Raw genomic sequence first — 26,402 nt, 5'->3', positions numbered from 1 at the left:
AAAAAAAAAAACATGCCACATTATTTCCTTCGATCCAGACTTTATTTGGCCTTCACCAAATTAACAATACTCTCCCTATTCTAACATTGCCTGATAACTCTAACAATAAACTGTCACCTATTATCATAGATCCTTGATTTAACTTGCTATAGCTGACAAGTAAGTAGAATTTCCTCAAGATTGCTCAGCTATGTTCAGATGTCTACTCTCAGATAGTTTAAACTCCTTAGTATGATAATAAGGAAATTATTTTATACATATCTAATATCTATCTTTGCATTATTTTTTGGTATTGTGTATGTGTGTTGGTATATCAGGATAATTTAGTAATTGACAATACCAAATATACTTACATAAAATTCTAATATATACATGTATAACATAAATACATATTTATATGTAAGAATGGTAGCAGTACATTGAACAGTCTCTATGGGAGGCAGACACTGAAAATTATCTGTTAACAACGGTAAATGGAGACTAATACTAGAGTAGTTGTTAAGCTAATTTTAAGTGGAAAGATATAGTGCTGTTTTAATTAAGGGATTTTGCTATTACTTTATTTGAGTAAACATTAAAGTGTTTATAGATTTCTTTACTCCTTCACACATAACATCTTGGAATACTCAGCAGAAATTCTGCCATCAGAGGTGCTTTCACTAAGAACTGTCAGAATTAAGAAGGGACTCCCGTATCAGTCTGCTCGTCTAATTTAATTTAATAAAATGTCACCTCAGCCATCGATATGCCTAGTTGCAGTACTGAAAGGCAGTAAGCAGCGGCTGAGAGTTGGGGGTCCAAACACAAAGTGTGGGATTTGAAGTCCATTTGCTACTGTACTGTTTATGTGTCTTCGACCAGTTTAGTACCTGCAAGCCCTGATTTCCTCAGTTGAGAAACAAAAAGCATAAAAGGTTTTTATGAATCAAGAGAGACAATATATTTACGAATCATTGCATCATGTTATAGAAATGCAGCGAGTGACAGTCACCATTCATTATTTTGCTGTGTTACATCTGCAGTTCAGACTGTACTGTGAGCAGGCAGCAAGTTCACGGTCTAAAGGGAACTTCTCTCCTGGTCCCAATCTATCATGTTTCACCTGCAGAGATGCATTCCTTATGTGATAATGTATGTGTTCCATATGAAAATGTAAATAACTTGGGGCTGTCCATTAAATTATGATACCTTGTTATGGACATTGCGTATGTGTTGCTTTCTTGATAGAAAACTTCGGTGACTGTGACGAAGGTGGAAGAAATAAACAGTTTGGTTTTTGCTAAAGAAAGAAAAGGTAACACCAAGGTATAGGAAAACAGAAGGAAAGAAACTTGGCTCCAGGTTTTCAGTCTCAGTCTGAAACCAGCCTGGCTGTGGCTCTGTGTGTGTGTGGTGACAGCCCTCTTTCCTGGTGATGTGAGAACAGACAAGTAGCAAGGAGACTGCAGATTGGTAGAATACAGGTGAATGCTAGTAGATGTTGAGAGTCATTCTTCTCTAGCTAACAAAGTAAAGGAATAAGAAGTCTGAGGATGCAACAGGAGAGTGAATATTAAGGAAGAAAAATAAATACTCCTTCCTCTTTGTGAGGTATGTAGGAATCTGTGTGTATGTCTTGTCTTTGTGTACCAACATAGGTTGTGAAAGCAATACTCCCTTGGTTGAAATGGGTCAGACTAGCTCAATGACATCCCTTGGTTGAAATGGGTCAAACTAGCTCAACGACATCGAAAGACCTTGGACCAGCCACCCTTTACTAAGGGGCCTTCACAATAGGAACAAAAACAAGAATTTAAGTGCCAAGTTTCCCCTTTGTTCACTCTACCTTAGTGAAGCAAGTGGAATGCCACAGTTGGGTTACATACAAACACTGATCATGAGCATGAAAATGCATCAAGATTAGATTTTCTGTGGAGACAGACTACCCCTTATAGATAATGAAAAACATGAGCTTATAACCTCTTATAATCAGAAGCATTAAGTGCTCAGTAACTCAAATGAAAGAAGATAATACTAAAAATTCCTAACTGGACACTTGAGATGGGAAATCTTTTAGAATTCCTAACCATTCCCCTAGCTGCATGACCACACATACACTGTCTAGTAGCCAAGATAGAGGCTTAGTCATCCCAGGGCCTTACATCCTACATCCTACATAATCTGTGCACCGTGTGATCATGTAATTTGTGAGGAGAGTTATCACCCAATCTATGTGCACATGTGGTGTAGCTACTTAAACCCATATACACATGTACAGGGGGAACCTATAAAAAGCGGGTTCCACGGATTCCCCTGACCTCCCTCCTCCCGTGGCTGATATGTAAAATTAATTATAAAATAAAAAAAAGATATACACAGGAATTTTAGTAGCAGTATTGTACTAAAAGAGAAAAGAAAAAAAGAAGGGACTTGTTTTTCTTATAAGGTTGATTATTGTGTTTATATTTTATAACTTATTTACATGTAAATATAAAAATATAAATTATAAAAAAAGTGGGTTCCATCTATCCCTCCTCTCTCTTGCTGCATGATCTTTCAATAGGCCTAAGCAGCCCCTTCTGTTCCCTTCTCTTAATAAACTCTTATAGTGGGTTTTGTTGTACCTCGTGGCTTTTCTCACATGGTAAACAGTGCCCCTTCATGAGTAACATTGCACTGCTTAATAAACAACAAAATCCAAAGCTATCTTTCTATAAGCACATTGATAAGAGTGTAGCACAGCTGTGAATGACAAGGTGATTTGGTCTGATGGTTTATACTCCCAGTTCATATGCAGAAGTACAGCTCTCCAAGGCAAAAGTAGTAGGAATTGGGACCCTTTGGGAAGACAAGGAAGAACTTCTCATGAACAGGGATAGTGACTTTGCAAAATAGTTTCCCTGCCATATGTGGACAAAGGAGACCTTGTTTATACACGTGGTAGCCTGCCCCATAACCTGGGAATTTCCAGTCTCTGAAACTCTACAAAATAGTCATTTGTTTTTACTAACTACCAAGATGATAGTAATTTTGCAGGATGTAACACAATTTTTTTTTTTGCTGAAGTGGGGGGAGTTTCAAGACAGGGTTTCTGTCCTGGATCTCACTCTGTAGACCAGGTTGGCCTCGAACTCACAGAGATTCACCTGGCTCTGCCTCCCAAGTTCTGGGATTAAAGGCATACGCCACTGCTGCCCGGTTGTAATGTGAATTCTTAAGGGTTTTACAAGAAAAATCCCGGAGCCAGATATTAGGATAAATGCTGAAAGATCAGAGAGAAAAAAGAAACAAGACACTGCCATGTCTTACCTCTAGGACTCCTCAGACTGAAAAGGCTTCTGTTCCTCTCCCCTCATGCTTTATATAACTTTCTCCACCCAGTCATTACTTCCTTCTTAGTGCTGGGATTAAAGGCATGTATCACCATTACCTGGCTCTGTTTCTTTTCTAGACTGAATCAATCTCATGTAATCCAGGGTGGCTTTGAACTCACAGAGATCCAAATGGATCTCTGCCTCCTGAGTGCTAGGATTAAAGGTGTGTGCCACTACTCCCTGGCATCTAGGTTTAATCTAGTAGCTTGTTCTGTTCACTGATCTTCACACAAATTTTATTAGAGTACATAATATATCAACACATTTCCCCTTTTTTGGCTAAAATAATAAAATTATAACTAATATAAGAAAAACTATATACAGTAAGTACAATAAGTATATACAATATATACAGTCAAGAATTACATTAACAATTTCTAGTCCATGAACTTTTGACACATTCAGAGAAAATAGTCCATTATTTATCCTATTTTGGTGAGTCCAAAGTGTTGTACCTAATTCACTTTCTATCCTAACTTGTATAACCAACTGAAAACTACCTTTAGATGCCTTTCAAATTTATACAGTTTAAACATCTTTAGTGAGTTTCTTTTCTGAATTTGTTAACAAGGAAAACTTTAACTATCTAGTCTTCAACTCCCTCAGAGACCTGAGAAGGAAATAATATTTACTGAGTAAGCAGGGAGTGCAAACAAGTGACTTCCAAGAAATGTGAAAAATGACAAAAACAGCTGGCTGCTTTGACAGTCACCCAAGGTTCCTCTGCAACATTGGGGCATCCATCTTTGGCCTACAGGTCTAGTGTCTAGCATATCTGACAAAATCATCTATGAAGCAGGATTTTCTAAAAGACCTTCCTACCTTGTCTTGGCAAGGTTTGACAGTTCTTTCTTTTGTGTCCTGCTTGTCCATTTGGATAGCATATCGGGAGCAGTCGAGGCAAGGGCACTTTGCCCAGTGACTAACTTGCCACAAAGAAAGTAAACTCCATAAGAAGTTTCTTTGATGCCCATCATCTTCTCTAAAGTAGCTTGGTTCTGCCAGGAGCAGACATATCTCATTGCCATAAAAAGAAAAGAATCTGTTATTAAAACATCTTAAATGTCATGTTCTATAGATCTCTGATGGGTTTGAAGATGAGCTGTCTATCTAAAATATATCTCTGTTCGAGCTGGAAAACAAACCTAACCTAATAAGTTCCATTGTTCTAGGTGACTAACTACTAACCTACATTCTTTATATCTTAATTAGTTGGTAATAATAAGTTTCAAGGATGAGAAATTTGCATTACAATGTTAAATGAACTGTATAGGTACAACACTTTGAACAAGATTAGAAACTTATGTAGTTTTTTTCTAACAAAATTAATCTCCAATTTGTATCAATAGACACAATTTGTATACAACATTCAAAAATTCAATCCAATGTAAAATATTTAAAACTAGTAGTTGCTTTTTAAAAGTAGATTTAATAATCTACCTTTTTATCCTATACCTATATTCTTGGTTTTTTCCTTTTCTTTTCAGAGTAGATTCAATGATCTACCCTTTTGTCCTATCATTTCTATATCCAATTTTTTTATTTTTCTTTCTTTTTCAAACAAAAGACCTAAATGGTCTGAGACATCATGAGGGCGCTTCTTTATGAGGATTTAAAACATCAATGTGTTGAAATGGAGCTATGATTGACTCTGATCCTTCAAAGTGCAGTGTCATTGTAAATAAATTGAAGAAGGTGGAATTCTAGACAGTTTCTAAATACCACCAGGATACTTGAACATTTGAAGAGACCTGAATTTTGAAGCTGCCCAAATATATTGCCTTAATGTATAAATTCTCTCAACTATTTATACATTATACAGGTTTTGTTATTGGCTCTCTTAGAGTATCATGCCCTTTTCCTGAAAGGAAATGATTGATTTTTAGACATAAAATCTACCACAACTATCTTAATTTTAGTCTGTCTTTGTCTTCAAGTAACAAAATCTAGGCCTACAGAAGTTAAGCATGCGTTTCTAAATTATAGAGCAGACAATAAGCAAATAGGGATGCTTGATGTCCTACTTATGATGGAACATTCAGACCAGAAAATAAGCAAAAGGAGGCATTTGGGAGGATGAAAATCGTTTCAAATATTATACCCATGCTAGCTGCTTGCCTGAAATTGTCTCCATTCCTAAGCATCTCTCAAGCATTTTTTTTCTTTTCTGACTCCATGAGTTATCTGATGGTAGAGTTGATAGCTGTCATGTTTCTCTATTTTTACCATATTTGAAAGTTTTGAGTAAATATTGGACAGTTTCATTGTGACCCTAAATCTTGCCAAGAACACTGACTATCTCTGTCTTCTATCCTGCTGAATTTAATTAATTCACTCTTGATGATCAATGTTAGTAGGTGTGGGGCAGGGGTCTCTGAGGGGGATGAGAAAGCAAGCAAAGAAAACTGGATTTGAGTTTTAGTTTTACACATGTGTATTCTAGGATTTATGTAAGGATGAGGTGGTCTAAATGAATTACATAAAAATATTCATTTGGGACTGCTGTGTATCTCAGTGATATTGCAGGTGGTTTGCCAAACACAAAATCATGATATAACACACAACATCAATTACTTGGCAACTAATGTATTGGGCATCTCATGAGATAAGTAAATATCCATTGAAACTATGTATATTTGGGAGATAGCCATGTAGCTCACAGGCTGAACACCAAATGAATGGCCTTAAAAAAATAAAAAAAATGTTTAAAAACAAGAAAACTAATTTCCTTTTATTACAAATTCTAAATCTAATTTCCTTTGGTCCTTCCTGCATATTTGAAAGAGGATGTGGCTCTTATTTCCATGCTAGAGATGTTTAATATTTTCACACTGACAGCATTGTGTTTATATTTGAACATCATAAATTTAGAAGACTATAAATAACCGCTTTTGCTCTACAAAATATACAGAATGTCATTCAACAAAGCACCAATTATATATGACTCTGAATTAAAGAGAAATTTGATATTGACTTGAAGACTTCAAAAATCATTAAAAAGATGGCCAAATTGATATCTCAAAGCAAGTCCTTCATAAGTCTCTTTTATAACCCTTCAAATTTTTCACACCTGGAAACATTTTGAATCTTCATCAAAACACAAATATTCCTTCAGTCCTTGGTTCTCATCATCATTAGTCTTCTCTCTGTACTTTTTAAAACATATGTAGTTGAACCGAGTCTCTTTGCCTAAACTTTCTTTTTTCTCTCCATCCTCTCTGAGTTTATCATGCTATATATCTCTGGGTTTTCCTGTGAGCAAAGGAGAGAAAAGCAGATGTGGAAATGCCACATTTACTCAGAACATAGACTCCTCTCTGGTTATATAGTTATGTAGATTTTGTAATAGAAATAAAAATGGTGGTGGCCTTAAGACCATGCTAGAAGAGCTAGATAGAGGCCACATGAATAGAAGATCGACAATGAATTTACTTGCAGTTAACACACAGCCTCTGTCTTCATTTCCTCACAAAACTTAAACAAATAAGAATAAGGAATAGAGTAGCCATGACTACCCAGAGTAGTCAGGAGCAGGGAGAAACCAGACCTAACACCACAAGGTCACTTAAAAGATAGAAAGCAGATGGAGAAAGGGCACTTTCGCCCATAGAGCAGACAGTTGCAGCAGAAACACACAGAAAAAGAGTGATAGAATTGCTCAATCTTGAATAGCTGGGGAGTCAGACACACTGAAGACAAGGCTTGTAAAAGGAACTGAGCCCTGAAAAATAAAAGAGGAAAGTTTATAAGTGGAGCAACTAGAACCCCACATCTTCCTTCTCACTTTACAAATCCAATTCAAACCCCCTCACCGCTTCTCCAAGACTTGGAGATAAAAGACTACTTCTGCATCCAGCTTGGCTTGGTTCTGGCAACCTGACTGGTATGTTGAGAGACAGAAGAAAGGATAGAAATGCACATAGGAACATGTACAGAAAAGCTGGGATCAGGTGGGCCATATTTGCCTGAATGGAAAGGCATCAGCTGTGCAACATCCTAGAACCTCAGAAAATGTATAATGTACAACATGAAGGGGAGGGGTTAGATCATCTTTGTGGAAGGTCTCTAGAGGAGATCAGTCTCAGGCTGTGTACAGCTCAAGGGAAAAGGCGGGTGCTTTCTGCATACTCAGGCAACATTCACACACAAACTAGAGTAAAGAGTTGCCAGTTACCTGACCTGAACTGAGGAAGACTTTGAGAGTTCCTGTGAGTCTGAGTGATTGCACTCTTGTAATAATACACACTCAGTCAGGACTTCATCGAATCCTTACACATTAACTCAGGGCTTCTTTGACTCCACACAGACTATAAATCAATTAATGAATGAATGAGAGGAGTATTGATATTGAAAAGTTAGGTCTCGATGTATTTATTGAACTTTGCTCTCAGACCTGTGACAGCCAGTCTTAAGTGTCCAAATCAGGAAAACAGAAGACTTTTTCTGAAGACTCTGAACCCAGCGGAAAAATAACTGCAGACACAGACACACAGACACACACAGAGAAACAGAAACAGACACATACACAGGCACAGAAACAGACACACACACAGAGAGAGACACATAGACACACACAGAAACACAGAAACACACACACACACACACACACAGAGACACATAGACACACACACAGACATAGAAACAGACACACACACAGAGAGACACATAGACATACACAGAAACACAGAAACAGACATACACACAGGCACAGAAACACACACATAGACACTGACACGTTCTTTTCTTCCAGTAAATAGACATCTGGGTGTGTTTGTTTTGTTTTGCTTTGATTTGTTTGTGAGCTATGCTGGGTGTTATTAATTGGTAGATCCCACTAATGGACCAGTAGCTTTTTGGGTCTTCTAAAATATGAAGAGGTAACTATTTCCATGAAAGAGAGACAGAAATATGAACAGAAAACAGCAGACTGGGCAGAAAGAATTAGGAATACTAAAGTTTGGAGCCATCACATCCTCCGAAATAAAATATGATACTATAAAAGAGAACTGTTGCCTGAAATTTTTAAATGGTCTTATAATAAAAAAGTCAGAACCAGATATTGGGGCAAATGATGAAAAGTCAGAGAGACAAAAGAACAAGCCACTGCCAAGTCTCAACTTACCAGCTTTACGAATCCTCTGACTAAATGCCTCTGAATCCTCAGCTGAATCCTGACTCCTCACACCTTAGATACCTTTCTCTGCCCAGACATATCACTTCCTTCTTATTGCTGGTATTAAAGCCCTGTGTGCTCCCCAAGCAAAGATACGAGGTCTCAAGTGCTGGGATTAAAGGCGTGTGATTCCCAAGTACTAGGATTAAAGGTGTATGCTGCCACTGCCTGGCTCTGTTTCTCTCTTAGACTGAGTCAATCTCATATAGTGCAGGGTGGGTATGAACTCACAGAGATCCAGACAGATCTCTGCCTCCCGAGTGCTAGGATTAAAGGTGTGTGCCACGACTGCCTGGCCTCTATGTTTAATCTAGTGACTTGTTTTGTTCTCTGATCTTCAGGCAAATTTTATTAGAGTACACAATATATCATCACAGAGAACAAAGAAAAAATTTAAAGCTCTCAAAAATAAAATATATAGTATGTAAAAAATAAGAAAAATCAGTGAAGGTGTATCTTGGAAGTATATGTGAGCAGACCATCCAGAGGGTAAAGAATGAGACAAAGATTAAGAACAGGGAAATCTCCAGCAAAGACAATAGATATGGAACACCCATCACCATAGTCATACCAGTTCAGCAAGTGGTTAGAGGTGAATGATTAACTAATAACCACCAGCTGACTTCCAGAACCTAGATACAATTTCCAGGAATTCAAGGGCCCTGTGTTCTCAACCAACAAATGACAAAAATATGTCATCATAAAACTTCAGAACACAATGGACAGAGAATACCCCCTATGCTGCTGAAGAAAGAAGAGAAAGGAGGTGTCAAACGCACTGTGACTCCTCAGTATCAATTATGTAGGTGACAATTCAGTGCTCCAAAAACACAACATGTTCCACCAAGAGAGACAAGGAAATGGTACCCAGGAAATGTCTTTCAATATTCATATATATATATATTGAGAGAGAGAGAGAGAGAAGCACAGCCCATTCCTAGGTTGCCAAAGAAATATGTTCCAAGCTGCCAGTGTACTTTCCAGAACAGCACATGCAAAGTGCTCAGGTAGATGCTCCAAAAGGTGAGTCACATGACTAAACTCAGCAGCAACAGACCTCAGACCATGAGCAGTGCAATCCTACAGGCTAAGAGGAACTTTTCAGTTCTGTGGGAGAATTCGAGCTAGAAGTTTGGTAGAGTGACAGATCTCATTCAGGCTATAAAGCAGGGCAATTATTGATGCCATGGAATACTAAAAATGGAATGTATTTATGAAACATAACACTAGTTAGCTCTAAATATTCCTAGAGTCTTGGTATTGTGGAAATGATTGAGTTTAACTAAAATTATAATAACCTTTCCTTTTTATGTGGTTGTATAATTGAAGTAGCTGAACTTCATTTTCAATTTCATAAATTGATGATAATGATGATTTGCTCATGTTATTTTAAGAATTTATCATAATAAACAACTGCAGGAAAATGAGAGTAGAGTGACTTTTTATCACTATAACAAAATATCAGACAATTAGTATGACCGAGAAAAGAGGTTTATTTCACGGACCAGCTTGGAAGTTCAACAGCTGAGGTCAGGGATCTCTATTTGGCTTGGCCTCTGCTGAGGGAAACAGGTGACAGCGTGTCATGACAGGAGTACACACATGTGTGGGACACTCTACACATTAGAATGAGGAGAGAGAAGCTGCTATCCCACAAGCCCTTTAGAATGAACATCACTATCAGTGTCCATAGCACCTCCCAGTGGACCTCACCTACCAGAAACTTTATCATGTCCCCATAGTACTACAATGTAGACGACGCTTGCAACACCGTGAGCCTTTGTGGGAAAGATACTCACACTACATTTAAACCTTAGCAAAGGGATGCAGAACTTATTATGCCTTGTTGTTACTTTATTATTATCACTATAATTATGACATTATCTGACTTTTTAAACTATAAATTCATACTATCTTCATGAAAATATTGGCTAACTTTGAGTGTATTTAATATAAAATTACAATTTACATGCTGGATTTTCCATTTCCCTTGGGAAAATCACTTCTTTAACTGTTGTCTTGTGAGTTCTTGTGCCTATTTGCTGGATTTTCTTTTCCTTTTCCTTACAAGGAAGCAAATGTATGTGAATGATGCTGACTATCTAATACAAGGCAGTGACCCTTCCACATTGATTTTCATTTCCTTCTTGAAGAAGCTAGGAAATATGTTAGCAGTTTTAATATCTGAAATATCTTTTGTTGAAAAGAAGTGCAATTTGGCCTGAGGATCGAAATGATAAATACAAGAAGGCAAAGACTTAAGGAGCCATCTCTAGCACAATATAAAGAAAAAGAAGGCTGTCCACGGGCACAGGGTACAAGTGAGTTCTCCTTCATAGAGTCCCTCAAGTACAACCAGAATGCCACAGATCAAGGTGAACCATGGAAGTGATGTGGACTCAGTTGGTAATACAAGCAGTGTGACATACCCTTCCTTTGGGACAAATGCTTTTTCAAAAGGCAAGATGTTTATATAGGTGCAGTAGCTATAAGCACTAAGGAAAGTTGGGAAAGGAGAATTAGAGAAATTTGAACTAAACTTTATGCTACATTTAACACTAGGGTAAAGGGAAGCAAGAACACTGAGAATGAGGTGCCATCCCCTCTGGAAGCAGTGCAGGTCTCCCGGGAAGGTACAAGAGGAGGGTCTGTTTTACCCTGAACCCAGTCCTTTCCTAGTCTCACAAGGTGGACTCTGACTTGTGCAAACTGCCGTCCCCATGTTTTTCTTTTTCTCCTTTTAAAAAGCCTCCAAACTTCTCAAGCTGAATCCATTTTGATAGAGGAAACACACACACACACACACACACACACACACACACACACACACACACACACACACACACCAGAAAGCCCATTTAACTGAATAGGAATGTAGCTTTAAGCCCTAATATGAGAGGATGCCACAAGTACCTTTTGCAATTCACAAACCATTTTTCCATTCTTACCCACGTGACACTTCTAACCTCCTGTCCTAACTGGACCAAGTCTCTTTGCATTAATCACACTCAACTCCACATTCTCTCTCACTAAGAATTCCCTTTCCCATTTTCTGATTTCTTTTTTTTGTTGTTGTTGTTGTTTATTTTTTTTTTATTTTACAACACCATTCAGTTCAACCTAATAGCCACAGATTCCCCTGTTCTCCCCTTCTCGACCCCCTTCCCCTCCCCCCAGCCCACCCCCAATTCCCACCTCCTCCAGATCAAGGTCTCCCCCGAGGACCGGGATTGATCTGGTAGACTCAGTCCAGGCAGGTCCATTCCCCCACTCCCAGACTGAGCCAAGTGTCCCTGCATAAGTCCCAGGATTCAAACAGCCAACTCATGCAACGAGCCCAGGACCCGGCACCAACGCACAGCTGCCTTGCAAACAGATCAAGCCAAATGACTGTCTCACCCATTCAGGGGGCCTGATCCAGTTGGGGGCCCCTCAGCCTTTGGTTCATAGATCCTGTGCTTCCATTCATTTGGTTATTTGTCCCTGTGCTTTATTCAACCTTGGCTTCAACAATTCTTGCTCATATAAACCCTCTTCTTTCTCACTAATTAGACTCTCAGTGCTCCACCAGGGGCCCATGAACAGCCTGGTCATGAGTGGGAACAATGAAGGGCGACGGTCGAGGGAAAGAGAGTGGGAGATCCCAGCTGGATCAAGAAAAGAGAGGGAGAACAAGGAATAGGAGACCATGGTAAATGAAGACCACATGAGAAGGGGAGGAAGCAGAGAGCTAGGGAGGCCCACGGAGATCCACAAAGATACCCCCGCAAAAGACTCCTGGCAATGGTCGAGAGACGGCAGGAACTGACCTACTCTGGTGATGGGATGGCCAGACACCCTGATAGTTGTGCCATAAACCCCATGCAAGGTCTGAGGAATCTGGATGCAGACATCCATTTTCTGATTTCTGATGGATGCACACTAACTCAGGCTATTCAGGCTTCTCTCCCCCTTCTGGGATGCCTTCTAACACTCCCATTCAAATCAGACTAGATCAGACTAGAATGACTTACCTTCCAAGACTTCACTCACACTCCCAGCAAAGCTTTTCACAGGCTATAATATAATTGTTTTGCCAGAAGTTTACATTTCTCACTTGTTTCTCAATAAAACTATCCTGTTGAAATTCACAATACATAACACTTGCTGGTGTATAGCAGGAACCCAATAGATGCTATCTGGATGAATGGAATAAATAAGTAAATGAAAGAGAATGTACATTTTATTGTTTGCCTTTTCAGACAAGAATCTCAAGGATTAATCTGTATATACCTTGCACATCTGGGCAATTAAAACATAATATTTTCTTAGGAGGCAAAGAAATAGTCTCTTTTTTTCTGTTGAAATAAAAGATTTTTTTGTTCAAGAAAAAAATCTTGAAAAAAATCCTTCTATGGTACAAGAAACTAAGTTTATATCTTCAGGGACATTCTCTTGTCTTTTTATATCAGGAGAGTGAACAAGATTTAAACCAAGAAGTCAGTGTGATGATGTTGCCAGACAGATAATAAAGAGGAAGATTATAAGGCTGTATCAGATGGCGGGTACCTCAGCAGACTCCACATCTTAGACATTAAACACAGAACAAAGCCATACTGTTTCCCAGTGACCACCAGAAGTGCTTCATGTCAGTTTTAGCAGTATGATGCCACTTTGACTGCGGCCTTTATCTTACCTTGCATCACAGCTGGAAAACAACACAGAGAAAAAAATAAAGCAAATATCACTAGGTAGTACTCAGACCAGACAAAACATCTGAAACAAAACCAGACATTTATAAACCATAATGAAAAATCATTTTCTGTCAATCTCTTAGAATGCATCCTTCTCACTCCTGGAATAGCCTGTTATGTCTACTCAAACAAAACACCTCAAAAAGCTTTCTGCAGATATTCTACATCCGGGGACTAGCTTAATATGAAGATTCCTGCAGAGCTAGACTTACGATCATTTATAGGGGAAATAAATTAGGGTGGTGTTTCTCTTGGTAATTTTTATGACCCTAGGAGTCACAGCCAATTTCCCCAAAGAGCAAATAGAAAAATACCTCACATTTTGTGCAAAATGGATGTAATTGCAATAGACATTTTCACGTGTAAGCTTTGAGTACTGAAAATGTGTGCCAAGTCAACACAGAGGACAGGTTAGCATGGTTTAGAAGCCAGAACAAAGAGAGGTTATACAGTAGAAAGCAGTCTGAGTTCAGAAGAGAAATATTTCTTGAGCATCTACTATGTGCCAGCCATCATGCTAAATAACTTACAAAGAATATCTCATTGTGTATATATATATATATATATATATATACTGTATATAATACAAAATTAGAAAATCTACCAGTGTGTGTAACATAAGGAAGCACATTGGCTAAATCAATCTTCTATGTAAGGAGTACAGATGAAGGCATTAATGTATATACAAGTTTATAGCTAAGAATTTCAGATACATATTGTATAACATTAAACATACTTTCATGTTTAGAAGATATCTTAGAGTTTTAAATTCTTTCTCAGAAAGGAATCTGAGCTTACGAAAGTTTCAGAAATCATTTCTTTTTTTTTTTTTTTTTTTTTGGTTTTTTCGAGACAGGGTTTCTCTGTGTAGCTTTGCGCCTTTCCTGGAGCTCACTTGGTAGCCCAGGCTGGCCTCGAACTCACAGAGATCCGCCTGGCTCTGCCTCCCGAGTGCTGGGATTAAAGGCGTGCGCCACCACCGCCCGGCTAATTTCTTTAATAAGTATTAAATATTGCCCCAAATATTTTAGCCATGTTATTTATCATATCTTAATTTACTTAAATAGGTTCATTTGATTTAAAGCCAGACAAAAATCCTTGTCTACTTCAAGAACATTCACTGAATACAAAACAGAAACCTGAGAAAGTACCACTAAATACAATGGTATAACCAATTTTTTATGTCATTGAGAAAATTTTTCCAAATGAGTATTTGCATAGAGTTTGGTCTAACTAGCTCATGCCACTGGTGCCACTAATTGATGCAGGTATCTAATTTGTAGAAGGGAAAAATAATAATGAAGTATTCTGAGGTTTTCTTGTATTCAAAGAAAGCTAGTTTTCTGTTGGCTGATACAATTATTGTCTGCTTGCCTGTTGCTGGTGGCCAAGGAAAACGGATACCTATTGGACCAATGCAGCAGGCATCACGTACCAAGAGAGAGGTTGTCAGCCACTCCACTGCAGCAGCAGTGGCTGCTTCCATGGCAGTTCTCATGTTTCTTCACACGTTTTCTGTAACCCAACTTCTTTTGGTCTAGTTCTTTGCAACGAAACTGCTGCTTCTGTAATATATGATCATTTTCCTCACTTCTGATCTCAGAGTCAGTGGAGCAGAGGCTGTGGGAGTGAATGATCTGGACTGGAGTCCCAGTTCTTCTATTATTGTGTGTGCCTTTGGACAAGTTGCTTAAAATTACTGAACTTAAGTTTCCTCATGCATAAAATGAGGGGTGCATCCTAAGGGTTTCATGAATATTAAGGAGGATAATCTGTTTACTATGCTTGACCTGTCATGGAGACTCAATTGGGGTTATTACCGTAACTACATAATTATGCTGGGTTAGAACAAGAAATGTGAAGGAAGATGCTAAATTCAACAGTCTGACTGTGGTCATAAACACTTCCCTGGAGCTCATATTCAGAAAATGAAAATGCTGCAGACACCTCTTCTTTTGCTCCAATGCTGGAAATATTAGAACCAAATTAATGTTGTCAGAGTAAAACCTTTTGCAAAGACTTATTTTTACCTTAATTGCGACATCAGAGTCCAGTTTAAAATCAAGTCACTTTTCCAACAGGCTAATTTCTGTTGTCTCATTTCTTGGTCTTTTTTCTTGTTTTACTTACAATTATATCATTTTTACTTGCATTTAATGTCTAGATTCATTCAAATCTTTCTGATGTAAAACAAAGAAATCACTACTTATACTTCCAGAAGTCTTGTGGTAACTGACAGTGTCTCTCTCAATGCTTTCCCATAATCACGAGTTAAGGGAAGTGATGCTCCAACTCTGACTTTCAGGCCCTCTGGAGATTTTTCCAAAGTTATTTATTCTCTTAGCTTGCCCTATGGATTCTGATTCTGTGGAATCTGTTTTCTTAGCAGGTCCTATTTACCTACCATACCCAGGCTCAACAACACTCTTCCCTGCTTGGAAATCAATGACCTATGAGGTACAGCAGGGAAGGAATGGAAATAAGTGTGGTCTCTAAAGCAGAACCTATCTGTAGTCTTAGAGAATCACTCAAGCTCTCTGAGATTCAGTTTCTTCATCTTAAAAAGTTTGAGAAATCCATAAATGCATGATCTAGTCTACCTAGATTATAAAGTTTTCTATAAAAATTAAATACAGTAGTATCTGAAGGAAGAAAAAAATGTTTTCTAGTTTCACAATCTAGTAAAAGAAAAAGCTGATGTAATCATCTGTGTATTGCTCCCAATCAAGCATTAATCCCTCACCCATGCTTCTGCAGGCTACCCTAATTAAATGCAGTCACACACACACACACACACACACACACACACACACACACACACACACGGGCAGGGACTCAAGAAGAAGAAAGATTTGGTGGCAGGAGAGGAGAGAGAGATAATGTACAACAATGAGGAAAGAGGCCTTTTACAAAAGGAAAAAGACATAACCACGAAATTATAAAAATAGATTTTAAATGTTTCTAAAAAGAGCAATGTGTGAAAATCAAGACTGCAAACTGCAACTTTTGACTGTTCCTGATAGAATAAGCAAGTCAAACCTCAACAGTCTTCATTGGGGGATTCAGCATTTGAAAAGTACAGTAGAATGGAATGACATGAAAAGTTAGAACATGTCAGAGAACCTTGCCAGCAGAAAGAAGTTGAAAACACTGTTGCTTCAACACTGTCCTCTGCTCTCCCTGCATCCCAAGGAAGGAGCCATTTGTTTGTATGTCTAAGCTTTGTAGCTGTAAAGCACATTGCAAAGGATATACTGTGCAGGGATAAAATTAATGGTTTCCTATTCCTGAGGTCACCAATTATTCTTTCCCCAACTACAGCTACTGAACCCCAAATCTAGGATAACAGTGCAAAATAGAGCTCTTTCTCATGCTACCAGGCTGTGAGAATGGTGCTACTATGTCAGACAATGAAATTTTATTTCCCTTTTCCTCTCATTTTGAGAAATTAATTGTAGTATCTAGCAAGTATATGTAGTTAACAGAATGTATCTTGTGTGGTATTTGTTGGTTTCATCAATGACCAACATTGTGTGGACAATCATTTTTTCACCATTGTGCTAAGTAGTTTGCAATCACCATTGTAAACTTCTCCTGTAGAAACACAGGGAGAGAATTTTTATGTACTTGCTTTGTTGGTGATTTTACTGAAGCCCCAAAAGAATAAGTCATTAACTTCAATCTACAATAGTGCAAAGGGATAGAACTGAAATGCACACCCAGTTCTCTGTAATCACTGACTGTAACTCATTGCCTCAGCTTCCAGAACCAAATAGTGCTGGTGCACTAATGTGTGAAGGTTGTTGTCGTTAATAGAATTGTTCATTTCTCTTTTCTTTTTTGTTTTACTTATTCGTGTGTATAGGTGTTTTGCCTGTATGTATGTATGTATGTATGTATGTATGTATGGGCACTACTGGTGTGCAGTGCCCACCGAGTCCAAAAGAGGTCATTGGGCCCCCTGTAACTCAAGTTACAGACTTTTGTGAGCCGCCATGAGGGTGACGGGAATCAAACCCCAGTGCCCTGCAAAAGCAACCAGTGGTCTTAACGCCTTAGCCATCTCTCCAACCCCTCATATGAGTGTTTCAAATTTGGAAGCAAGCCTGCAGAATCAAACAGTCATAGTTAAATTAAAGCACTGTGCCTTACCCAGTCAGCCTCTGCTGAAAATTCTAAGTGAATCAACATCTTTGTTTCATAGCCATACACCTCATGTATGCGTGTACCTTGTTTTTTTTTTTTTTGTGGATTCCAAAATGTATGGAAACCCCCTTTTGCCTTCGAAATGTTAATTTTGTAGCATGTGCCATAAATAAACCTGAATTCTGTCACCCAAATGATCACATGTTAAAATGTACTTCTGGTTTATATAGTTAAGAAGTAAATTGTCTCATGTATTCTTATGATCTAATGAGCAAGGTTAGAGAAGGTATATGTATGTGGAGGAGACACTGTAACTCTGGGACCAACAATCTTATTTGGTATTCGGAAGTTAAGAAAATGGATAGTAATTTGTTGCAGAACCCTGCTATCCATGCTTTCTTTGGAGGCTGTGGGATCATCTGGATGCCTGTCACCAGGATCCTTTGAGGGTTGACATTGACTGAAACACCTTTGACTAGCTTTCAAAACAGCATGAATCTGGATATTACAGTAATTTTCTTGGTCCCTCCCTCCACCTACCCCACACAGCACAGAGTTCGTGAGCACCCTGTCCAACCATGCAAAAGCTGCCTGAAAAGCATGTTAATGGTTCCTTTCTGTGGAGTTTTAGGTTAGGCAGAAGACCAGGAAACAAAAGTGCTGATGTTCAAGGGCATCTAGCACAAGAAAATTTGCATTCTGTGAATCTTCTCAGTGTCCCTGGTGTCTCAAAACAATCTGGAATTAGCAAGGCTTGACATGGGCTAATGAGAACCAACAGACTCACATAGATTCCCCTAAACAGCAATTGGATTCAACCTTTACAAAACAAGCAGATCAGCCCAAATAATGTCCTTCTGAATGAACAAAAGGCTTTCCGAGACTCAAACAGTCATGCACAGAGGAGGCAGGTAAAGCAGCTGAACTGTGATAACAACAAAACCCCGAGAGTGTTTGTTTTCTGTAACACACCCATAGTCAGATCTCCGTGGGCCCCACACTAGGTTTTTACATTAACTTTGTAGGATGGCTACTGCTGTTGCCCCCACCATCATCTCCATCTTGTAAGTGGCTGTGGAGCCCCAGGGGACTGGACTAGGCCCTCTGGATACGGAAGACGGTTATTTGGCTCGAACTGTTTGGGGGGCCACCCAGGCAGGGAGATTGGGGTCTGTCCCTGGTCTATGGGTAGGCTTCTGGAATCCAGTGCCTGTGCACAGCCTTTGTGCAGTGGGAAGGGACTTGGACCTGCCTAGGGTCAGTGTGCTGGCCTTTGCTGACTCCCCATGGGAGACCTCAATATGGGGGATGTGGGGATGTGGGGTGGCTTGGGGAAGAGGACTGGGGGTGAAAGGAGGGGGTCTGTGGATAGCATGTGGAGTGAGTAGAAAATTTCTTAATAAAGAAAAATGAAAGAAGAAGAAGAAGAAGAAGAAGAAGAAGAAGAAGAAGAAGAAGAAGAAGAAGAAGAAGAAGAAGAAGAAGAAGAAGAAGATAGAGGAAATGAGGGTTTAAAATCTCTACCTGCGGTCCATATGGCTTCTTTCAGGGCTGTAGGGTCCAACTAGCCCATTTCCAGTCAGTTAAACCTAGAAGACAGGTCTTTGGATCTTGACCTCCTTTATTGAAGTCACCGTTCCTTTGAGAACTGTGGGAAGCTGGGTTACAGATCAGTGTATCTTGAGCAGGGTACAGTTAACCATCCTTTACCTTTTTGATGAAGGATTGAAAAAATGATGTGACTCTGCTGTGAGTGAACACTGTTGTTTTAGGACAGAGGATACTGATGAAGTGCTGAAGGTGATCCTGGCAGCAGGCTTCCTGCATTTACAATCCATTTGACGGTTATGTTACCCTGGAGAGGGAAGGGAACTTGGTGGGTTCCGGTTTTCTCACTGAAGTTGGAGAGAATGACAGTATGTACTACAGGGACTAAGTGAGGTAGTCAATGCAAGTCAGTTAAAACGCCAACTAGCACACTGAAAAAACCCAATACATTTTATTGGTACAGTTATTAACCATCTGCTTTGGAAGCTAAAAAATGTTGATTCTTTTGATGTAGATCTGTTGATCTACATGGAGAGGAATTGATTTAAAATGAATCAATCCTCTTTATAAAATTACTTCAGATTTTAAAACATTATTAAAAATAGCCTATACTCTATAAAGCCTTACTTAAATTATCCTTTTATAGCCAGGAAAGACACATATATTTTAAATTTTATTCATTTATTGAAATGATCTGATTATTGAAATAATGTATATTGATTCCCTAGTAAAATAATTCACTGAGAACAGTGAACAAAAATTCCATGCAAAGAGTTTTAAAAATCCATCCAGGTTTGGTGGCACAAGCTATTCATCACTGCCCTTAGGGGCTGATACTGGAAGATCTTTAGTTCAAGGCTAGCCTTGGCTAAAATAAATTCAAGACCATGTCTAAAACAGGCTCACAAACTGTCTTAGATAGGGTTTGTTGTGGAATATTATTTTAAGGTGTGATACATTTTTTCCCTACTGCTTTTGTTAACAATGCAAAGACATGTTACATTTGTTTGATTAAGAAAAATTAACCTGCAATCAGGAGGCTGAGTCAGCAACTAGCTGACAGGAAGTGGTAGGGAGGCACCATTTGTAGCTAGAGTTCTTAAGTGGGGGCAGAGCAGAAGGGTGCTTTTTTTTTTTTGAGACACAAGCTAGGAGAGGAGGTTAGCTACTTGATATTTAGTCTCTCTGAGCGAGCAGAATTTTACCTCAGCCTTTGAATCGTGAGTTCTTTAGAGGGATAGAGATCTAGGTTAAGTTTCCCTTAGTGGCCTTGAGAGAGCTGCTACCTGAGGGAACAGAACGCCCTTGACTGAGACCCTTACGACCTAACCACTGCTGGTAGCTGCGGAACCGCAGTTGCTCATTAGGACAACAGTTGCATAAAGGGCAGCTACTGAATTTAATGAAAAACAATAAGGGTTGCTGTTGCTGTGATGAAACCCCATGACCAAAGCAACTTAGAGAGGAAAGGCTTACACTTCCACATCACTGTTCATCATCGAAGCAAGTCAGGACAGGAACTCAAATAGGGCAGGAACCTGGAGGCTGCGGCTGATGCACAGGCTGCTGGAGGAGTGCTGCTTTCTGGCTTGGTCCTCATAGATTGCTCAGCCTGAGTTCTTATAGAACCCAGGGCCATCAGCTCAGGGATAGCACCACAAACAGTAGGCTGGGCTGTCCCACAAAAACCACTGATTAAGAAAATGCCCTACCACCTGATCTTAAGGAGACATTTTTCTCAATTGAGGTCTCTCCCCTCCAATTGACTCTAACCTGTGGCAAATTGACATAAAAGTATCCAGCACACCAAGAAACCCCTAAACAACAACTAAAACAACACAAAACAGAAACAAAAGAAATTCCTGATAGAACCCATGCTCTGTGAGAATGTACTCACTTTTTTCCACTTGGTATTTTTTTAAAACAATGGTGTACAACTACAATTAGTATAGAACCTATCTATAAATGATGCTATAGACTATTAACAAAATGATAATTTATTGAATCAAATATTGCTACATTCTTACAATTCAGTTGTTCAGGGTAAAATATTGTCTAATGGCAAGTATTGCCCAATGATGTGTGTGTGTGTGTGTGTATGTGTGTGTATACCTTAATTCTAGTCTGTATTGTATCTACTACATATGATTATTGCTGTTTATGTTAAAGAGTTGTCTCACTTTTAAAACAACAAATTTGTGACTCTGTTTTCATTTATTTGTGGCATAGAAAATAGCACCTCTACTTTATAAATTATGTAGAGGGAATCTAACATTTGTAAGACTCTTGTGTGTCATATATTCTGATTCTAAAAGTGTCATCTCTACTGAAATTGTGTCTGCAAAGACTGGCTCTACCTAAAATATAATGTTGTGTGTTTATTTCTTTATTTATTTTTGGTCCTTTAGGTGAAAAGTTTCTAGATGCTTTCTAGATCGGGAGAAGATTATATTTTAAAATTGTCTCCATTTGTACATGGTTAATTTAATTTAATGGTCGATTTAAAGTAAGATAAGTATACTTAACTGACTTCAACATCTTGAAAGAGCAACAAGTTAGAACACTTGATACAATTGATCTCTTTTATCTTCTTATATGTTTATCCTGACACCAAGATTAGCCCCTGTGAGTTAGAAGGCAATAGATGATACATTCTGGATATCCAGAATGCATTGGTGAAATAAGTACATTGGAACATTGATTACACAGGAGTCCAAATGTATGCATCTAAATAATACATAGTTTATTTTGAAGTTAATGATAGCATTTCTAAAATACTTATAACAGTATGTACCCTATTCCTATATTTTTGTTCTAAGAAATAATGTTCCAGTCAGTGGAAGAAATGTCAAAGTTATCCTGTATTTCCCCAGATGGTGAAGGTAGAATCAAGTAGGAAAAGCATTTGGAGAAGTCTTCCTCTCAGTAGAAGGAAGATCAATGCTGGCACCAGACTTATTCAAACAGAAATGGGGACATTATTTTATAGAAATATGGTAGAAAGAATAAATGTTGATAAAGGTCCTTGATTAAATGATTTCTAAATTTGATTGTAAAACTAATATTTTTCTTTGGATTGTGAGACCCTTGTCTTTTTTAACTCTTTTCATGAAGAGCTGCATAGTAGAATGGTTAATGCATCAGTTTTATGGAAGTCAGGTGGTCTGGAGTAAATATAGTTCTCACTGTCATTGACCAGCTGAATGGCCATGCACAGTAAGTCAGTTTCTTCAGAGATTATCTACAGCTTAAAACAAAAATGCATAGTGAGTGAGTGGTGAAAACTAAATATACATCTGTTAAAATAGACTTTTATTCATGAAAATTGAGTCTGTGTCTATAGATCTACAAGGGAACATGTTTCAAAGGGCAGAGTGAAATGTGATTGAGATAGATATTCTGGTTGGAACTAGTTAAGGAGATAGTTAAAATGTTGGATAACATTTCTTAAATGTGATGTCATGTGATTGCTTTGATACATACCAAGTTTGAATAGTGAGAAGCAGATGTGTTTTGAAAGATTTATAACAATCAAGACACTTTAGCAACTGCATGAATGAGGACAGATGATGGATTCCTGTTTTTCAGAAGATGATTCTATGATCTATTGCCTAATCAATATCTCTTTACAGATGTCAGAAGTGATTAAATACTCAACCAAATATCATGTACTTCATTGTAATAGCCTTAGAATCCAAAAATCTCATCGCCTTTACATTCATGTTTACTTCTCTCTGCCATCCCAGCTTCACATGATTAGTGTCATGGATTCCTGGCATGTTTGTGGCATGACGTTACTCATCCAACAATGAATTAGAGCCCTGGTTATAGATAGTTCATCTCCATGCACACATTCACATGCCTTAATACAAGCCCATTTTCAAAAGAGCACAGGGTGAGCATTACATACAGAAAATACACAAACTGTCTTTTACAGCATAGGGATTCTATTCTCTGTGAACACTCCTGGAGCTGGCTCATTGGTATGCAGAGCCAAGTTCCAGAGAAAGACACAGAGACCTCCAGGGACCACTGCCTACCTGCAGGGAGAGAACAACTCCATATTTAATTCTTCAATCTCATTCTCATACGTTCTACCAAGAAACCACCTGTTCTTACATCAGAGGTCAAAATATATGAGTTTTTCAGCTGTTGGGTACCATATTGCAGCAAAAATATAAATGTTCAATGATTCACTTTATCAGAATATTTCACATATTGTTTTGGAAATGAAAATGTCTCCAAAACAATGGACTTACATGTATGCACACATATGGAGTGAGGCAAGATGTCATATACTTGGAAACTAATACTTGTGATGAATATCAATGGGCAAAAAATGAGATGACTCTTTTGGACCAAGAGTTATGAGTTTCATTCTATTCTTGTAGAGATGTTGAATATTATTACCAAGTGCACAGCATTCTCTTTTTTCTTGTCTTATTTGTTTGATATTGATGCTGGAATTATGCTCAGAGTCCAGAAGATGCTGAGAATTTGCTTCACCATGGAGCTGCAACCTCACCCTATTGAGTTTGTTTCTTCTAGATATTATGGTAGCAGCTGCTGAGTTTAGACTGATTCAAGTGCGGAATAAATCCATTAACAACCAGGAAGCTTTCCAGGACTGTTTTTTTTATGCTATCATTAGTGTCTATGTGACTACTTTCAGTCACTGACAATTATATAGCATATTTTGAATTACTGTGAATTAGGGCATGATAGATGTAAAATTATATCTTTAAGTTTTTTCTTTTATTGAAAATAAATTTTTTAGAATATATTCTGATTATTGTTTTCCCTCCCTAAATCCTCCCAGATCCTCTCCACTTCTCCACCACCAGCTCTGTACCTTCTTTCTCATTACTTTCAGAAAACTAACAGGCAAACAATAAAAACAACAAACCATATTTTTAAAAAAAATTAAAACACACACACACACACACACACGCGAACAAAACCCATAAAAGCACAAAATCAGAAATGATAATATACAAGCAAAAGACCAATAAATGAAAAATACCTCTCAAAAAAGGACATAAAAAAAAGGCTAGAAAAATACAATTTTTATATTGGCCATTTACTACTGGGCAAGGGGACTGCCCTAAATGTGGTTAACATTACTAGGGAGATTCCGGAGAAGAAAAGTGACTCTTGTTTTACAAGCTGATGTCAGGTGAAGATAGCTTCCAGGTTATTGGTGGAGCTTGTATCCACTTCCTCCACTTACTGCTGGAACCCAATCTGTCTTGAACCTGTGCAGGCCATGTGCATGCTGTCAGTCTTCGTGAGTTCATATGTGCATCAGTCCTGTGGTGTCTGGAAGACAACTCAATTAGATGCAACCCATTCCTGGCACTGGATGTTTCTCTTGGAAGCAAAATATATTTAGTTGGGGCATTGTCCCCGCCATTATTTGGTGACTCCACTTAGATTCCTTTCATGTGCATGTATTTTAAAAAGCTTCTCTCGTAGTAGGTTTTCATTTGACCTCTCAAATTTCCCTTAGTGCCAGGTGTCCCTCCCTGTATTCCCCCCTAAACAGCCCTCTTCCCTCCCCTCTCCTTTTAATCTTCCCACTCCAGTCTCCCCCTATCCCTGTCTCTATATAACTGTGTATTTTATTTTCTCTTTCATGGGATAGCCTACCCTCCCTTCTTGTCTCTTATAATACACATACTCTCTGTGGCTTTAAGTATTGGAGTGTATTTAAAAGCTAACATCCACACATAAGAGAATGCATACAATATTTGTCTTTTGGTGTCTAGGATACTTACTTTACACAGTAGAACAGACTTTTGGAACTCTAAAATACTTCATAAAAGTGCATATTATACATGATACTTAGAATAAGAGCATGAAATTCATGTCGGGTTATTTTATTATGTTTATGTTGGTAAGAACAATTAAAATAATGAGACAGCTTTCAAACATTATTTTAAAGTTTCTGAGCTGGGCATGGTGGCTCATGAAGGTAATCTTTATACTTGGGATGGTGATGCAGGAGGATTGCCAGGAGTTTTACTCTAGACTGGGCTACATAAGATGTTCAGGCCACCATGGGATACAAAGCAAGACTCTACCTCAAAATCCCCCATATTAAAATTTTTAAAACTTTTAAATATTGCATGATTTTGCTTTAAATAACAACTTTGAAATTTTGCCTTAAATGTTACTGTTGAAACTCTGAACTTAAGATTAAAAAAGAACAGAACAGTTAAATTGCTTTGAAGTGCTTAAATACCTGAAGCTATTGAACGCTAATATTTTGTAGTTTTTAAGCGACAGTATTTTGTAAAATCGGTATTAGTTTATGTCATATTTGATTTATATCTAAGAAGCAATAGATTAAATGATTTTTATATTTATAAAAATATAAAAACATAATTAATAATAATGAACACTAAAAAGCTACATAGTTGTACTTCCTAAATCTATTAATAAAATCACATACTTTCTAAAAGTAAAAGCCTAAATTTTAGAAAAAATTAGGTTTGCTGTGAGGATTTCAAGTAGAACTCATACGAATGAATAGTGCTTGTCTTTTTATGGGAGATTTGTTTCTCAGATTACAATCTCTGCTTTTATTTGCTATTCCTGAAATACTGTGACTTGCCTACCTAAAAACTTAAAAGCTACTTTTATTTGGGGAATAACTTATTCCAGTATGTTAAGGTTTATTACCATGGCTTAGCACCCAACCCTTTGGGTGGGTTATTTCTATTCATAATGTTCAACTCTATCTCAAGAGAGGAAGCAATTGATACTGGAAATACCTCTAAGCAAGACAGCAGATGGGACACTTCTCAGCAGAAGTCAGTACACAGGGCACATGTAATTGTTGTCAATGTCTGTTTTCCCATTTGCATGCCTCTCAGCAATAGATTCATACTATAGGTGCCACACGTTTAGTAAAACATCAGTACATCACTGTCATCCTACACATTCTTTTTAAATTAATCTCAGCATGGAATTCAAGGATCAAAATAATGAAAAGCTGAAGCAGAGCTTATTCTAACTTGTAACTCACCCCCCTCCCATGCATTTGATTGGGAATTCAATAAGAAACAGGACAGCTTCTCTTCTATGAATAATGTAATGCATGCCAAAGAAAGGAATCAGCAAATATGGATGGATGGATGGATGAATGGATGGATGGATGGATGGGTGGATAATTTAAGAATAATTCTCAACTTTACAGTTTTTATGTATTGTTTCTCTGCTCAGAAGGTTAAACTACATGTTCTCTTCCTTTGCATGAAAATTTTTTCTGAGACACCAGTAATGTAGCTGTCTAGTTATTGTATCCTTAATGGTAAGAAGAACTTCTAATGGTGAGAATTAGGAATTTTTTTGAACAGAATAATATGCATGTTAAGTTTAATACTTCTGTTGAATTTTAAATATATGTATTTTATAATGTCTATTGCAGGGATTATTATTTTTAAT

At 38.0% G+C, this 26,402-nt stretch overlaps 1 protein-coding gene across 5 annotated transcripts in view; it reads left to right on the top strand.

Annotated features, from left to right (window-relative positions):
- Lingo2 (leucine rich repeat and Ig domain containing 2) overlaps positions 1–26,402 on the top strand; it is a 1,165,708-nt gene that overhangs the window by 757,565 nt on the left and 381,741 nt on the right. The window lies entirely within an intron of this gene.

Source organism: Peromyscus maniculatus, chromosome 2 (genome assembly GCF_049852395.1).
Source record: "Peromyscus maniculatus bairdii isolate BWxNUB_F1_BW_parent chromosome 2, HU_Pman_BW_mat_3.1, whole genome shotgun sequence".
Lineage (NCBI taxonomy): Eukaryota > Metazoa > Chordata > Mammalia > Rodentia > Cricetidae > Peromyscus > Peromyscus maniculatus.
This window is presented reverse-complemented; position numbering and strand designations above follow the sequence as displayed.